We start from the raw sequence: 16996 nt of genomic DNA, 5'->3' as shown, positions 1-16996 counted from the left end.
CCTGCCATCCTACACCTGAGACTACTGTGTTTATTTACTGTAGACCCTCAGTGATCACAGCTTCCATATCACCCTAAGTGGAGAAAATTGGTGGCAGGTGGAATGAGAAACACTAAGCAGAGAGTAGTCGGATTGACCTTACTGCATCTCAGCAGCACCATCACAGCTCCATCTTCAATCCTAGTGCCCAGTGTCGGGCTTTAATCTCTCTCAAGCTGCATAGTGCATTACTCTCCTCAAACCTCATTTAATGTAGCTTATTGTGTGGGGCTATGCAAAGATCTCTCCCGAGAGCTACACAGGCACATTCCTGTCCCCTAGGGGCTCACAGCATGGATCAGAATATTTTGATGTAGACAAACATTAACCCAAACAATCAACATGGAAAACATCCTTTCACTAAAACATGGTCTATGCTTTGTTCTGAGTTGTGAGACAGAAGAAGAGTAAGACTTAGTTTCTGCCTTCAGGTAATTTGTAATCTAGTTTAGCAAGGACATGTAAACTACAGATAAATAGTCTTTGGCCTCTGTCTTTGGCCTTCTTTTCTCTCTACACACTGTCTGAGTGATCTCATGAATCTCCATGGATTCAAATTGTTGAAAGTGTTTCCTACCTTCCGAACCCATCTTGGGCTACTTTTATGTATATTTGGTAGTGTGTGTGTGTGTGTGTGTGTGTGTGTGTGTGTGTGTGTGTATGTGTGTGTGTGTATGTGTTGCTTCCTCTGATAGAATATAAACTCCTTGAGAGCAAGGATATTTCATTTTTGGCTTTTTTCTCTAAACATTAGCTCCATGCATACCATATAATAGGTGATTAATAAATGCTTATTGATTGATTGAAGGAATGGGTAGCATAGTGCATGGAGTACTGAACATGGAGTCAGGAGGACCTGGGTTTCAATCCTGCCTCAAATACTGATTAGTTGTATGACCCCAGCAAAGCATTCAACTTTTCTGGACCCTAGTTTCTTCATCTGATAAAATTAGAACCTTGGAATCAATGACTTTTAAGATCCTTTCCTACTCTCAGTCTATGATCCCATGATCCTATGATTGATTGTCAGAAGGAATATTGTTCAATTTAATCCAGCAAATATTTGTAAAGTATCTCTCCATATATAAGGCATTGGGTTCCTCCCTGGGAGCACAAAGACAATGAAACAGTCCCTACCCTCTAGTGGTTCATGTTTCACTGGGGCAATAGAACATACCAGCAAAGAAGCTAATCTGAGCCCAGGTTGAATATTCATAATTGGAAGCACTTTCTGCAGGATGGTGTACCTCAACTGATCCTTGAATCAAAATGCATTTTCAGGGAGGCAGAAGGTACACATTACATATAGTTTAGTTTTAATTATGAAGGTATTTGCATCATTGGATGTATGATTTATCAATCAATCAACATTCATGATGCACCTACTTTGTGTAAGTCAGTGTACTAAGCTCTAAGGATATATACACCAATGAAACATTGTCTATTCTTAGGAAGCTTCCAATTCTTTTGGGAGAAACATCATAATTAATGTTAATAATAGTCAATATTTGTAAAGCTCTTCAGGGTTGGCAAAGTCCTTTTGTTATCTTATTTGACTTTCACAATGACTTTATGAAATGTTATTATTATTATTACCATTTGATATATATGTGGGTTCCCAGTGCATACAGGGCCATCTCCAATCATTCTGATCTATATCTTGCCCCTGGGCTTAGATGGTTCTGGAGGAGAAAGTGAGGCCGGTGACTTTGCACAGCTCTCCCTCACTTAAATCCAATTCACTTGCATTTCATTCCCTGAAGTCATTGTCTTCTTCAAGAATAAAGGACAAATGACCACAGATGTGGAAACGTAGATTGATAGAAGTGAAGTGACTTGAAGCTGGATTCAAACTGAGATCTTCCTGACTCTATGTCCAGCTCTCCATTATGTCAATTAGAAAGAACATTAGTATATATAAGTATATGTGTATACTCTGGGCATCATTCAATCTAGTTATAAAGATAGGGACTGGCCCTCTGATGTCAGTAATATAGGAATCTCCCAGATGAGGAATTTCCCTTTACTTCTGTAAGTAGTTGCCTTCCTTCACAATTTAGAATTAGCTAGAACACTTAGAGATTAAATAACTTATTCATTTATAAATATTAATTTTATATATTTTAAGAGAGCACTTTTCCCCCCCTCAGAATTGTTCATTGCAGTTTTCCTTTTGGGAGAGAATGAATATCTTATGACCCCACTCACACTATCTTGTTGGTTTCTGTTTAGTGCCAAGGTTAGATTGGTGCCAATTTGACATTGACTAAAATGTACAATCATTGGAATTCTCTATTGACCCCTGCAGCTCAGAATTTGAGTGAGAAACACAGGGTCAGTTAGGTTTGGTTGGTTCACATTATGGAAGGCATATTCAGTTGTGGGCAGGTAGTTTTGGGAGGATCCTGATAGAATGAAACACATTCAGACAAGGATGGTTGGGATGGTGAGGGGACCAGAAACCATTTGTTAACTTTTTTTTGGAAGAAGTGAGAACAGTACTATGATGGCAGCCACAGTGGATGGAGGACTATGTCGAAGCAAAGAGGGAGGCAACTGAGGCTTACCACGGCATGAGGGACAGCCAAAGTTCCAGAGGCAGACCAGGATAGTGGTCTGGTTAGGAGATGGGTCCATAAAATCCCAGGATAAAACAGCTCTACACAAATACCAAAATGTAAAGTAATATTGGGTTGGAAGGAAGGAGAAAAGCATTCACCCTGTGAAGACCTGCTAATCTCCAATTTGTGTCATTTAGCAGAGAGAAGTAGAAGTGTTTTACTAAATCTCTGGAACAACTGCAGGGAGCTACAGAGCCTTGAGCACCTCCGTCTTGAAACTTCACAGCACTCAGTTGAGGTACTCAATTCGGGACTTGACAGAAGACTCATTGAAGAGGAAGAGCCATTTGAAAAGTGTTTGTTGTGGAAGTGGGAAGTTTGCTTCATGGGTGATTAGCTTGCAGTCAACTAACATTTTTAGTTTTCTTTCTGGAAAAACTACAGATTCCCAGAAATCACTACTATATAGTTCATCCACTCTTTAATGAACTTGACATTTCAGTTCCTAATGCCTTTTCTCAATGAGAATGAGGAACAAATATGGAGTACTTGTAGTGAACTCACCATTTTTTACATTATCCATTGTGAAATGGCTTTGTATAACAATCTATTATGTAGTAACTGATCAGTCCATTCCCTTTCCAAGGTGTAATGATCACTGAAAATAGTTTCAAAAGAAGTGAAGGAAAGTTATTAACAAGATTCTGCAGAAAAATTACTCCCCATGTAGCAAAGATTTAAAAAAGGAATAGAGAAAATAAAATAATAAAAAAAATAAAATAAAATAAATTCCTTAGACATTGCAATATATGAACATATTTAATGATACTTTCATCCATAGTTTTCCTTTACAAAAGCTGAAAGAACTCCCCTCTAAAATGTGGGGAAGAGCCAGATTATTCAGAAGGTGAGAAGTTGGAAATCATCAGGAGCCAGAAGTTGATTCAGCCCTTCCTTGGATGACATTAAGTATTTATTATGGCACAAGGGACTGAAGTCCAAGCCAGGAAGACCTGGCCTTGTCTGACCTCAGTCTCACAATGACTGAGGGATGCTGGCCAGTTACTTAACCTCTCAGTTCCCCAAGCAGCCCTTATAATTTCCTAGGCCACACATTCCACACCCAAGGCTGAAATGAATGGACAACAGCAGAGCATCTATATCACCAGAAAGCTAAAAAGCAGCTGCCACCTTGGATGATTTCAGAGAATTCCTTCTTTCTCTTACCCAACTGGATGCAGGTTGGGAGAATTTAGGAAGGGGAATCATATGACATGCCAGGCCTACCCCAACTGGGAAAGTTTGTTGATGTTTTATAAACTACTCTTGGAAATAGATGCTTAGAATTTCCATAAAATAAAAAAAGAAATGAGAACATGTTGACCTGCAGGAGATAAGACTCAATGGTGGACATGACTTTTCACATATAGAAGGGTGTATTCACATGGAAGAGGGCTTAGACATATTTTCTTTCATCTCAGAAGATAGAAACAGAAGAAATGGGCAAAGTTGTAGAGAGAAAAAAATTAGTTAAATGTAAGGGAAAGCTTTCTCATTAAACTGTCCTAAAGTACCTCGGGAGGCAGTGAGTTTCTGATTATCAAGTGGACCCTTGTTAGGAAAGCTGGGGAGGGATTTTGGCTCAGGCAGTAGTTGGAGTAGTAACATTCTGAGAGTTCTTACAGCTCTGACATTCCTCTTTTGGATGAGCTGGTTCTTGTTTACCTTTATTTTTCTCTGAAAAAGCCACACTCTGTCCATTTTTTATTTCTCTATTCTCAGGTTCCTTAGTCCATTAATGGCCTTCATTATTACACAAAAGGCCTGATTTGCTGGGCTCTCTTGTTAGATTTCCAACCACAGACACACCCACACCCTCTCCCCCACCCTCCCCCACATATTTAAATCTCCCCGGATGCATTAATCAGCATGGGTTAATCACAGGATAGTGAATTGAGCTGGGAGTTGTGTAAATGACTTCTTTGGCAGTCTGTTTCAGAAAACAGGAAGACTATAGCAGTGAACTGGGGATAGAGGATGTATTGTAATTATTCCAAAGAGCTCTTCCAGTGGAGTGTTAAAAGCCAATAAATTACATGGAAGTGAAAGCAGAACTTTCTTCTTCCCTTCTGTTTTCTGTAATTCTTAAACTTTTTTTTTCTAATGTAATGTGACTTCATGTTGAAGTGTAGTGTCTTGAGTACTGAACTAGGAAAATTCTGGGTTCAAATTCTACTCTGAAGTCTAGTTTCTGAATATGAGGCAATAGGCAGAAGTTGCAAAGAGACAGACTTAGGCTTCATGTGAGAGATGGACTTCCTAATTGCTGAAGCAGTCCAAAGTGGAATGGACTGTTTCAGAACATAGGGACTTCCCTCTTCCTCAAGATTCCTGAGCAAAGACCGAATGATCATTTGTTGGGTATTTTGTAGAGTATCTTCCTTTTAAAGTTGGACCAGGTGACCACTGAGATCCTTGTCAACTCAGAAATTCTATGCATCGTTAGGCACCTTGGCCAACTTAGTTAACCCCAGTTTCCTCACTTGTAAAAGGAGGGGATTAGACTAAGGGACTTCTGAGATGTCGTCTAGCTTTAGGTTTATGACCTATAATTTTGATCTATAAAATGAGGATAATAAGATTTGCAGAATCAATCTTTCAGGACTATTGTGAAGAGCAAGTGAGATAAGTGATAAGTGCTCTGTGTATTTAAAGGTAGCAAATAAATGTCAGTTATTATTAATGCATATTCATTCTTTCATACATTTAACTTTCCCACACCACTCCCATGCATAGCAATCCTGATATGGAAGGAGGAAATTTTTCTACAGATTAAAATTGTTCACTCATCAGTAACTTAGTCTTAGAAAGTTACTATGGGTCTTGAAAGGGAAGGTGAATTGCTTATCTGGGACCCGGATTTCAGAAAGTTTTGGGAAATGTTCATCAAAGTGTCTTTGTTGACCAAATGAAGAGTGTGGGCCAAATTTTGCGACAAGTAGAAGGATTCAGAAATGCAGGACTGACAGGTCTCTAAAAATACTAAGTAATGGGACACTGGAAGTTTGGAAAGGTATAGCTAGTGGAATACCATGCAACTCTCTCTACCTTTTGGAATAATTCTGTTTCATGTTTTGTAACCAGTGAATTGAAAGAAGACATAGATGGCCAATTTATTTGATTTGTGGATGATATGAAACTGGGAGGGAGAGCTAACACATTAGATAACAGAATCAGAATACAAAAAGACTTTTCCAGTCTAGAACTATGAAAAAGACATAATATTAGTACATTTAATAGGGATGAATATAATTTCCTACACTTGAGTTTTAAAAAAAATGTACTGATACAGGATGAGAAAAATGTAGCTACAGAACTGTTCATGTGAATAAGACATGGTTATTTTATTGTATTCCAAGTTCAATATGAATAATCTGTATGTCATAGCGAATGAGAGATTAGACGGCTCCTTTATTAGAAGGGGAACTCATTGATGGGAGGCACAGTGTTTTTGGCTTGGCTTGCATTCCCAGTGCTTAGGCTGACAGAGAGGAAGGGCTTAATTAATGCCTGCTGATTAATAGAAACAGTGTATTCAGTTCAGAAAGGTATATCAGCAAGGACCCCAGGATACACAAGAGGGTCTGCTGTACAGGTTCTTAGATGTGCTTTTGTAAAAGAAAAACAACTTTTGAGGGATGAACAATCTGCTTTAATCAAGCACGTATATCCCTGAACTAAAGAGAAAATACAAACAGAAATTACAAGCAGAAATTACAAGCAGAAACACCAATAGACAGGGTTTCCAACTGTCTGACCATAGACAATACGTACATCATTACCAGAGAGAGAAGCACTGACATCTGGGTTTTTAAAGCCAGGGGAGCACATCCTGGAGTACTGTGGTTGGCTCTGGGTGCCAAGACATTAATAGGAGAGACATTGATAATCTTGAGCATGTCTATAGCAGGACATACAGGATGGTGAGGGGATTTGCAAGCAATTCATAATGCTAGAATATAGGCTTCTTGAGGGCAGGTGTTTTTTTTTTCTTTGTATCATGACCACCTAACATAGTGCTTGGTATACAGTAGATGCTCAATTAGTGTTTGTTGAATTTATTTGAATTTTAAAAAAGTTTGAAGTTACTAGGGATATCTGATAAGAACATTAGAAGATTTGGGATAACTCTCTTCAGATATTTTAAGAATTATTGTATGGAAAGATTAAACTTGTTATGATTGGCTCCAGAGAGTGGAACTAGGGTCAATCAGAAGATGAGGGGAGGCAGACCAGCTTGATATAAAGGAAAAAAATACAGTTATTCACAAGTGACCTGTGATAACTTGGTAGATAATGGGATGTCCCCTTTCCTAGAAGTTTTCAAGTAGAATTTGGAAAACTCCTTGTTAGAGATTTGGAGAAGAGGTACTTGCTTAGTCCATTAATTGTGAGCTCCTTGAAGGCAGGGCTTATCTTTTACCTCTTTTTGTATTTCCAGTGCTGGCACATAGTACAGATTAATAATATTTATAAACTGACTGCTCAGGTACAGATTGTGAAAAGTAACCTGTAAGAGTCCTTTCCCACTCTAAGGTTCTATGTAGGAGCTCTTTTCTCCATTTTCCTATCTCCATGCCTGATTTACCCACCCATCCTCTATCTCCAACCTTTTCATTTCAATCACAAATATATCAGCTGTGGTTGTTCAGAGCTGTCCTGCTACTCACCTTCAGGGCTTTATGTTAGAACAACATACAAATCAATGTACTTGAGTTCTGCACAAAACAGTCTTTTTTAAGGGTTGTATACTACTGAATGTATACACTATATAATATAGCCACTATAAAACTTCTTAATTGGAGATAGATTTGGATTGGAGAGAGAGACAGTTTCATCTGTGTAGGTTTGTGTATATACATACACATACACTATGCATATACATACATACACACATACATGCATATATGTAAGTATATATACTTTACAAATGTATTGTGTATATATGTGTATATACATATACACATATATATGGGATCTATGAGCTTGAGATGGGCATTCCTTCAGATATGACAGATTATAAAAAATAAAGAAGGTCTCTGTAAATATTCTTTCCTATCCTTTCATTTTTTTGTACATGTATATCAATAGCTTGTTTTTGGAGATGCACTCAAAATTATTGTGAATACACCCTACATTTTCTTAACTTTGTTCTTTTCTGCTAGCTTGGAATTGATTTTAAGTTTTGCCCTTGGTATCCTATGGTCTGACTGAATGTCAGTGCAGAAAATTTGGAAATCACTCTGACAATGGCAGTCAGTTATTTCCTGTCATTTTATGTGATATTATTTGCTTTGTCCATAACTTTTGATTTTTTTTGAAGAAAGTATTCATGGCAATTTAATTTAATCTGTCATCCTTTGATATTTTTCCTTTCTAAATCCACATTTTCCCACATAGTCATCAGCATCCTCCACCACGCTCCTCTTTGCACTAAGATCCAGAGATATTAAGAAAGCTATTCTCTAAAATCATAGATCATAAAGCCTGAAGGACCTAGAGGACATCATATGTAATTCTCTATTTTAGAGATGTGTAATGTGAGATTAAGAAAAGTCAGGTATGATCTGCCTAAAGTCACAAAGCTAGGTAGGATCAGAGTCAGCACTGGAATCTAGGTCCTAGGATGTTAGGTCCAGAGCTCTCTTCTTTTCTTCTTCTGGATTGATCTTATCCAGTTTCTTCTTTTGGTAGAATCCTTCTTCATCTTTATTCTTTGAAGGAAGTATGAATGCCCAAGCTGTACTTATCTTCTCAGTCATCTTTTCATTCTCACACGAACACTGAAAGGTAGCATAACTCTTCCATGAAATAATGCTTCTGGTTTCTTTTGTGGACCTAAGAAAAGAGATTCTGCTACCTCCTTCATTTAGCTCAGCAAGTATAACTTGGGAGCTGTCTCACTTGAGTTTAGCTACAATTTCCTTATGTTTTCTGATTTTATTTATTTTAAATAATCTGTATATAATAAAATATGCTATTTCATGACACATTTTAGTATTTTGTTTTGTTTATATAACTTAATAGGATCTACTAGGAAGGCTGTTAAGTCTTTGACTCAAATAGGTTCCTCTTCTAATGTGTTTACATGGCCCAGTGCCCAAAGAGAGAACCTAGTACACCTTCCATAGCTGTCTCCCATTAGCTCATTAGTACAACAAATTGATCAAATGAGCTAATTGTCACCTTGGAAAGCAGATGTAGCCTGAATTTAATGGGATGAGGGATGAGCAAGAGGAACTGCCCCCACAGCAAAGAGGAGAGGGACTTGCTGAATAGGGACAAGGACCAAGGAAAGAGGCTTTAGGCAGTGTGTGTATTGGAAGAAGATTAAGAATTCTATCCGAGCATTTCATTAGATGTGGTGGAATATTCTCACAATAGTGATTTACATTTTTCTGAGCTTCATGGTTTAAAAAAGAAAAAAAAAAAACATTTCCCCTACAATTTACCTGTAAGATAAGTAGAGAATTACCAACCTGTATTTTAGCTAAATCTTTTCTATGACTAGTAGAAATTTCAAAACCCAGTTCATTTCTGCTGGCTTAAAGACTTTTTCTTTTTAAGTCAAATATAGTTTGTCCTCTGAAATGCTCTACTAGTATGCTTCATTGTGTCATGAAGGTGACTTTGAATTCTTAAAGACTGTGCCAGCAGAACATAAACTATGGAAGGTTCTACTAAGTTGGAAATGTTTTAAATGTGATATTGGGGATCTATGCAATAGCAAACAGGAAAGACTCATCACCTGGGGATTGCTATGTCTGAATGCACTGTGGTACAGTCCAAACGGTGTTAGGTTTCTAGTCAGAGGACCTGCATTCAAATTCTAGTTCTGCTATGTATAACCTACATGACTGAACAAATCAGTTGGCCACTTTAGGCCTCTGTTTCTTCATCTATAATATGAATGAATTAGAATATATGACTCTTAAGACCCTTCCTCACTCTCAATTATTATAATGTTTTTTTCTTCTTCTAGGCAACAGAAAGAGGGAAACAAATTATTTAGTAGTTAACCTATTTGAAATATAGTATTTCTTAACATCTACCTCTTTAAACAATCCCTTGACTTGACTAAGGGCTCTTTAGAATGAAAGAGAAATGCGAAGAATTGATTGAGGCTGTTCTGTGAGAAAGAAATTAGGGGAGGAAGATAGTGTATGAGTACTCAAAATGTTATTGCTTCATGTAGGGTTTCCTTTTTATTAAGATTTCAGGTTTAGGGCACAAGTGTCATTGAACCAGAAGAAGATGGACCTTGAAGATGCCATAATTCTAGCTCACTGCTCTAAACTTCCAGTGGGGTTGGAGATGAATTGGAAACTGAGGGACTTGCATACCCTAACTATGAGAGATGTGGATAAAGAGCAGGAGTAGAGGAATGAACGATGACCATTTTTCTTCTTTCCCCAACTGGGGCTCTGGCAGGCTTACAGCTGCACCAACAATTTAACTCTTTGTTGAACCATCAAAGAAAAAAAGGATGTTCTATTTAGAAAAGGCACTCCTGCCAACAAGAATCCTATTTCAAATTAGGGGGAAATGCTTAGGAATGGGTAAGGAGGTGGTTCATGCAGGGAAAACATTTTTTTTACTTCTGTGTGATGAATATGTGCCCAAGAAACATTTGTGAGTAAATAAGCTATTTTAAATCCTTTGGGACTCTACTAAAATAGATGTGAAATCTAGGTCTAATAATGTTCCATTCAGGTTTTAAAGCATCTACTAAAATATTCTAAATTCTCTTCTGTCACATTTTCACATCGAGTTATTTCTCCTTTGTTAGCTAAATGCATTAGCAATTGTCCAGTGGTGTTAGTGCATCTCTAACAAGGGACTAGTTCTACTCAGCCAGGGACCTCCTTTTGTATTTCTTCTTTTTAAATTCACATACATTTCATGGGGAAGGAGAAGAACAAGGTCTCCTAGACATGTAACAAGTTTCTTTTGTAGGGAAAAGAGTATATCGGGCTATGAAGCTCATATGATACACTCTCTGAGAAAGCCAATATGTCCTTTTTCTTCTTTCTTTCTCCTCTTCCTCTTTCTCCTCCTCTTCTTCCTCCTCTTCCTCCTCCTCCTCCTCCTCCTCCTCTTCTTCTTCTTCTATTTCTTCTTTCTTCTCCTCCTTCCCCTCCTTCTTCTTCTCTCTCTTTCTCTCCCTCTCTCCCTCCCTTCTTTCTCCCCTCTGCTTCCATTCCTCTCATCAGTTTCATTCCATGTGTTCACATTTCTTAAAGTTCAGAGGTGCCATAGTACTGGAAGAAGAGAAAATGGCTTTTGAATCAGTGAACTTGAGTTCAGTCTCAGATCTGTTATTTGTTACTTATGTGATCCTTGGTAAGTCATTGAATCTCTCTGGGGCTCACTTTTCTCATCTATTAAGTGAAGGGTGGTAATTAGGAGCTAGGGATGGGGTGAGGAGGGGAGATTGGACTGGTTGCTAAATACTTTCTCCCTCCATTGCAAATTATTTTGTATTTATTTAATTACCTATAGAATTCCCCTCTCCCCTTAGAATGGAAGCTCCATGAAGCCAGGTGTTTTTCATTTTTGTCTTGGTACGCTAGCTCCTAGTATAATACCTTGGATATAGTATAGACTTAAGAAGTTCATCTTGAGTTCAGTTGGATTGGATTGACAGAGTCTCTTAGCATAGTGTTGATGAGCTTACTAAAAACATTTTTATAACTATTCCAGTGCAAATTCCTTTGTGATCCTATGGATTTTATTCTCTACATTTAAAAAATATTATAAGAGATCCAAAGGCTTCCTTATACCACCCAAGGGCTTAATGACACAAAAAGGTTAAGAATTTCCCACCCAAATGATCTCTAAGGTCCCTTCTAGACCTAAATTTATGGTTCCATGAAAAATCTAGCTCAAAGCTTACCTTCTCCATGAAGTTTTCCCTAACTGAAATATACTTGATAACCCACTAGGGCTAGTAGTATTTCAATTTTGGCCTATATTTTATTTACTTAAACAAATCTCTATTAAGGACTTCAGTGTGCCAGGCATGTCTCAAGTTACTGGGGTTACAAAGAAAACCAATCAATTAATAATTAATAATTTATTAAGTTATTATTATGGCTGAGGCACTTTGAATATAGGAAATGCAAAAATGGTTCCTACCTGCCAGAAGCTTACATTCTATTGTGGGAGAAAACAGAGATGATGCATGCAAATAGAAGGAACTCAGAAGGGAAGTCCTCAAAGAACTTGAACTTCACATCCAAACTATGAGAAAATATCAAGAATTTTGAGGAGGGAGAGAGCACTAAGGCATATGTGCTAGTGTGGGATCAGGATAGATTTTGAGGAGAGGGTGACACCTGGCCTGAGATTTTGATGACTAGACACATAGAAGATAGACAATTGATTGATCAAGTGCCCTCAAGGTTCTTATATTCTAATGTGATTTGAAAATACGTACAGTGGAGCTACAAAAGTTGAGGAGTTGGGTTTCCCATTTCTTTGTGTACAGATAGCAGGGGAATGATATGGAAATCCATTTCTCAACAAGATATGGTGAAATTCTATCTCTCAGAGCTCAACTTCCCAGAGAGCAGATCCAGGCTCTGACTGGGAAGGACATGAGAATCATTGTGATAGTGCAGTTAATGCAAGAATTTTGAGAAGCATGAGTAGGGAAGAAAGAAAAGGAGAAGAAGGAGGAGGAAGGGAAGGAAAAGAAGGAGGAGGAAGGGAAGGAGGAGAAGGAAAAAGAGGAGGAATAAAATATGAACTTTGAAATGAAAGGGGATTACATGAGGGATCAAGGGCAAAAGTGATGGGTTAGCTTTGGCAAGGTGAAGCCTCTTCATCATAGACTAGAATAAAAGTATAAAGGATGTATAAAAATAGGAGGGATTTTGAGGTGTATAGTGTAGGGGGAGTGAGGGAGCTCATGGTGGATATTCTTGATTGTTTCTATAAAATGGGAAGCTTAGTTGTTTGCTAAGAGGCAGGGATGGCACTAAGTACTGGAGGAGAAAGGAGGTTTGGTAAAGTGTGAGAGAGCTAACAAGGTTAAAGGATCATTGTGCACCAGTGTGAACTCAGGTGAGATTAGATCCCATGAATCCATAGTGGTCCCACTAAGCTTGGTTGCTGGAAGTAAATCAATTTCAGAAGGAAAAGAGAGTAAGTGTTTGAGACAATAGAGCACAGTTAATAATTGGAATGCTTAAATGCTGAGACAAGGCTGAGGAGGGATTGGTGATAGATGAGAGCAGGGGTTAGCAAATTATTGCCAAAATCCAGTGCACTCTTAAACTGGTGAGCTAAGTGGTTTTTAAATTTTAAAATATAGTTTTATTACATTTGAGAAATTAAAAAAAATATTCTTAGCTCAGGGCATAGTGCAAAAACCAGGCAGTAAACTAGATTTGCCTTTGGGCAAACTCAAATCTTAAGTTTGAGAACTCTGGGCTTGAAAGAACAGTTGGAAAGAACAGTGTGGATGAAAGATAAGGTTAAGAGGAGAGAGATGAAAAGCTGGAAGAATAAGAAATTATGCTCGGACAGGAGGGACATCAGAATACAAGATCATAAAGATGGCTTGGTTTGGGGTCACTGAGATGTTGTTTCTTTGTCCACTGAGGTGGCCAAATTATGAACACTGCTGTTGAAGGCAGAAGTAGAATAATGAAAATGGCAGTAATGGAACGGAGGTGGTCAATGAGTTGGGACTTCAGCATGTTTGCTGGGACATCATCATTGTGAATACAAAGTGCTTGAGCATGAGGAAAGAGGGTGCAGGGGGAGGATGACTTTGAGTGAGGTCTGGGACTCTGGGAATGGGAGGAGAGTGACCTGAAGTTGGTCTATGAAAGCAACAGCAATCTGGAAAAGATAAATATGAATGGAATGAGATACTGAGGAGGGGATTATTGCTCAGGTACAAGTTGGGTTAGGAGTCATGGGGGAATGGGCAATGGTTTTGGATTCAAAAGACCTGGGTCAGTTGTCTCCTACAAAAAAAAAGGATGTTTAAAAGACATAATCTCTAAGATTCCTTCCAGCTCTAAATATATGATACTATGAACTTTGTCTTGATGTCTGTTCCAGCCCAGAGTGTTTATATATGTTCCTTCTAACCTGAGTGTCTCTCCCTAAGGGAGGAACTTTTTATCTTTTAAAAATCTATTTATTTGTTTATTTTTGCATTGGTTCACAGTGCTTATGAACCAAGGGTCCTGAGCCCAAGGGGTCTCTTTGTTCATTGTTCCTGACTGAACTGCAGCTCTAGGTTCCTGTCTGAGTACATTAGCATGCCATTAATATATTTTGCATTGATCCCCGAGTCGTTTCTGAAGCAGGTGAAATATGAATCTTGGAACAGAAGTGCAATGAGAAGGATGAAAGTTGCTTGGAAAACATGGAGGCCTAATTTCTCTGAACCACTCAGATTAACTTGTGGAGAGAGTGTTCTGACTGATAGGTAGTGCTATGAGCATGGTGGACACTCCTTGGGCAGCCTGCAGTGACCCAGACCTGCTCATTCCTTTAGATATCTTCCCTGGGGTACCAGGATTCTCTAGTGATTATCTGTGGAGAAAGGACTTGCTCTGTGTGTGTGTGTGTGTGTGTGTGTATGTGTGTATGTGTGTGTGTGTGTCCGCATGTGTGATAAAGAAAGGAGCGAAACTTGTTTGACCAAGCCAGTTGCTGCCAATGAACAAGCGTGAAGAGAAAAGGGCAAGGATGCATTGCTAAAGGCCAGCAGATCCCCCTCCCAATTCCAGGAAGACTCAGAGTCATAAACACAGGGAGACAACCAGGGCTTTGTGGTTTTAAAAAGCACACTGAAAATAATTTCTATCTTTCGTAAGAATATAAACAATTATGCTCTAGCACCTTGCTGTGGTTTTGACTGGAAAGGTGAATTAGTTGTGGTATAGAGAGCTCCCAGGGAGGAATTTCCTCCACCAGAGCAGGTTGGCATGTGACTTACACTATCAGAGGCAGTTAGGTGGTCAAGTGGACAAATCCCTGAGCCTGCAGTCAGGAGGACCTGAGTTCAAGTCCAGACTCAGATATTAATTTCTATTTGTCTCACTTTTATCATTTGTAAAAATTGGGATAATAATAATTTCCATTTTTAGTGCTGCAGTGAGGATCAAATGAGATGATATTTGTAAAGCACTTAGCACAATGCCAGGCACTTAGTAAGTACTATAAATATTGTTATTGTTGTTAAGGAATAGTGTGGGACGGCAAGGGTTTGAGTGACTCGCCCAGATTCACACATGCATCCAACATGGCACTTGAACCCAGTTCCAAGGCAAGCTCCCTAGGGCCATTGCCTGCTGCTTCTCAGCACTTCGCAAGAATAATTATAGTTTAAACTGGGAGCTCCCAGGTGACATTTCTCTCCCATACATGCCCTTCCATGACCTAGCTCACTCTGTCCTGCCCTGTACCTGCAGCCTTCACTGTGGTGACCTCCACCTTCTCCTTTCAAGTGGACTGATAGTGTTTCGTGCTGTTTATTCTAGGAGTAAGTGTTAGTTTTGTGACCACCATCTACGCTGGACAGAGTTTCTGGGAAATAAAGGACAAACATGCTGAATAAGAAAAACTAGGGTTTTTTTTTTTCTCATGTAAGTGGTTTGCTTCAAAAGTGTCAAACTGAGACCTGTGGTCTAGCCAGCAGGTCTCATAAAATATCTGGTGTTAGGGGCATCGAAGGCCACAGTGGAGGGGGAAGCCGGCTGTCACTTTCAGAACAGATGAGGCCTCTCTGCCTGGCTCTATCTCATGGCAAGGCCTTTCTGGTTCCTCTGTTTGGGGCCTTTGGCCTCAGGCAGCAGCATCCCTTTTCACTGACATCCAGAGACTCTAGAGACCAGGGGCAGAAAGCTGATAGCACCTGTGCTCCTTTGCCTACAGTAACATGGAGAATTTTGGCCCAGCCAATGGGAGCCTGGGGCAGAATCCTAGCTGCTGCCTGGCCAGGTGCCCAGGACTGACCCACTGGGTTGCATTTGCAAATAGCCCAGAAAGAAATTTCTCTGGGCTTCCTCTCTTCAGGAAGCCTCTCTCTTCACTTTGGTTGCATTTCTACCTGAACCGTTTGCTTAGGTCTGTTTTTCCTGCCTGCTGGTGCCTACCACAAGACTGGATATTCTCTAAGGGCTTAATAAATATTTGATTTATGGATGGGGTTGTTTGGGCACTAACCCTTTGTCTGTCCCAGAATGGTATATATTTGACCTTGAAATGGTGACATGATTTCCAAGAGTCCTGTTCTGTTCCCTTTCCTGTAGGCAGAGTAGACTTCATCCATCTTCTAATATATGGGGACTTGATCCTTCTTAAGTGTTTTTGTGGCTTAAGTGTTCATGGGAATGGGGATGGAGATGTGTGTATCTTTTCTTCTCATTCCTTTCATTTAAGAAACAAGCAGTCCTCTTCTCCCCCAATTTAAAAGAAAAAAACACCTTGTTTATTCATATATGAGTGTGTGTGTATGTGTGTATATATATATATGTATATATGTAGCTTAGTCATTTTCTGACTTCCACTGGACTCATTGATCTCTTCCTTTTAATAGAGAAAATGTAGTTATCAAAACCAGCTACCACCACAGTGTCATGTAGTGGAAAGTGTGGTGGATTTTGAGTTTGAGGATACAAGTTCAAATGCTGGCTCTGGTATCTATTGCCTGTGTGACCTTGGGGAAGTCACTGAACACTATGAGGCTCAGAGTCCTCCTTGATAAAATGAGAGGACTGAGCAATATAGTCTCTGAGGTTCTTTCATGTATCAGGGTAGATATGATCCTGTAATTCTGTGAGTCTGTGAATTCTGACAGTGCATTCAGCATTCCTCACACATAGACCCCCGCTTGTCTACTGAAAGGGTGCGTATGTTTTATCATCATCTTGCTCTCTCTTTAGGAGTATCACAGATCAGCTGGTAACTCCACAGAGTAGCAGAAAACATTTCTAGAGTCTTATGATTCCTCTGGTCATACACATACATGTATATGTATATGTGTGTCTATGTGTACACATATTTATAGACACATATACCACTCATACATATCTATACACACATACATACACACACATGTATATATATATATATTTTTTTTCCTTCAGAAAGTCTCAGATTTTTTACCTGCGAATATGACTAGGAGTGAGTTGGGGTATCTGGAAAGAAAACTGGATTTGGCCCCAGAAGACCTAGGTTCAATTCTAGTTCTTGCTAAATGAGTAACTTGAGAAAGTCATCTTCTCTCTCTTGGCCTTGGTTCTTTCTTTTGTATAATATGAGGCCTGGACTACAGTTCCGCTCTAAATCTGTGGCCCTGAAATCTTTCT

The 16996-nt window shown here is 39.0% G+C and overlaps 1 protein-coding gene and 1 pseudogene across 4 annotated transcripts in view; both read left to right on the top strand.

Annotated features, from left to right (window-relative positions):
• GRID1 (glutamate ionotropic receptor delta type subunit 1) overlaps window positions 1–16996 on the top strand; it is a 1146328-nt gene that overhangs the window by 428569 nt on the left and 700763 nt on the right. The window lies entirely within an intron of this gene.
• LOC140529227 (SRR1-like protein pseudogene) lies at window positions 2474–3785 on the top strand (annotated as a pseudogene).

The sequence above is a fragment of the Notamacropus eugenii genome, chromosome 1 (assembly GCF_028372415.1).
Source record: "Notamacropus eugenii isolate mMacEug1 chromosome 1, mMacEug1.pri_v2, whole genome shotgun sequence".
NCBI classification, from domain to species: domain Eukaryota; kingdom Metazoa; phylum Chordata; class Mammalia; order Diprotodontia; family Macropodidae; genus Notamacropus; species Notamacropus eugenii.
Note: the sequence above shows the minus strand (reverse complement) of the source record. Positions and strands in the feature narration are given on the sequence as shown.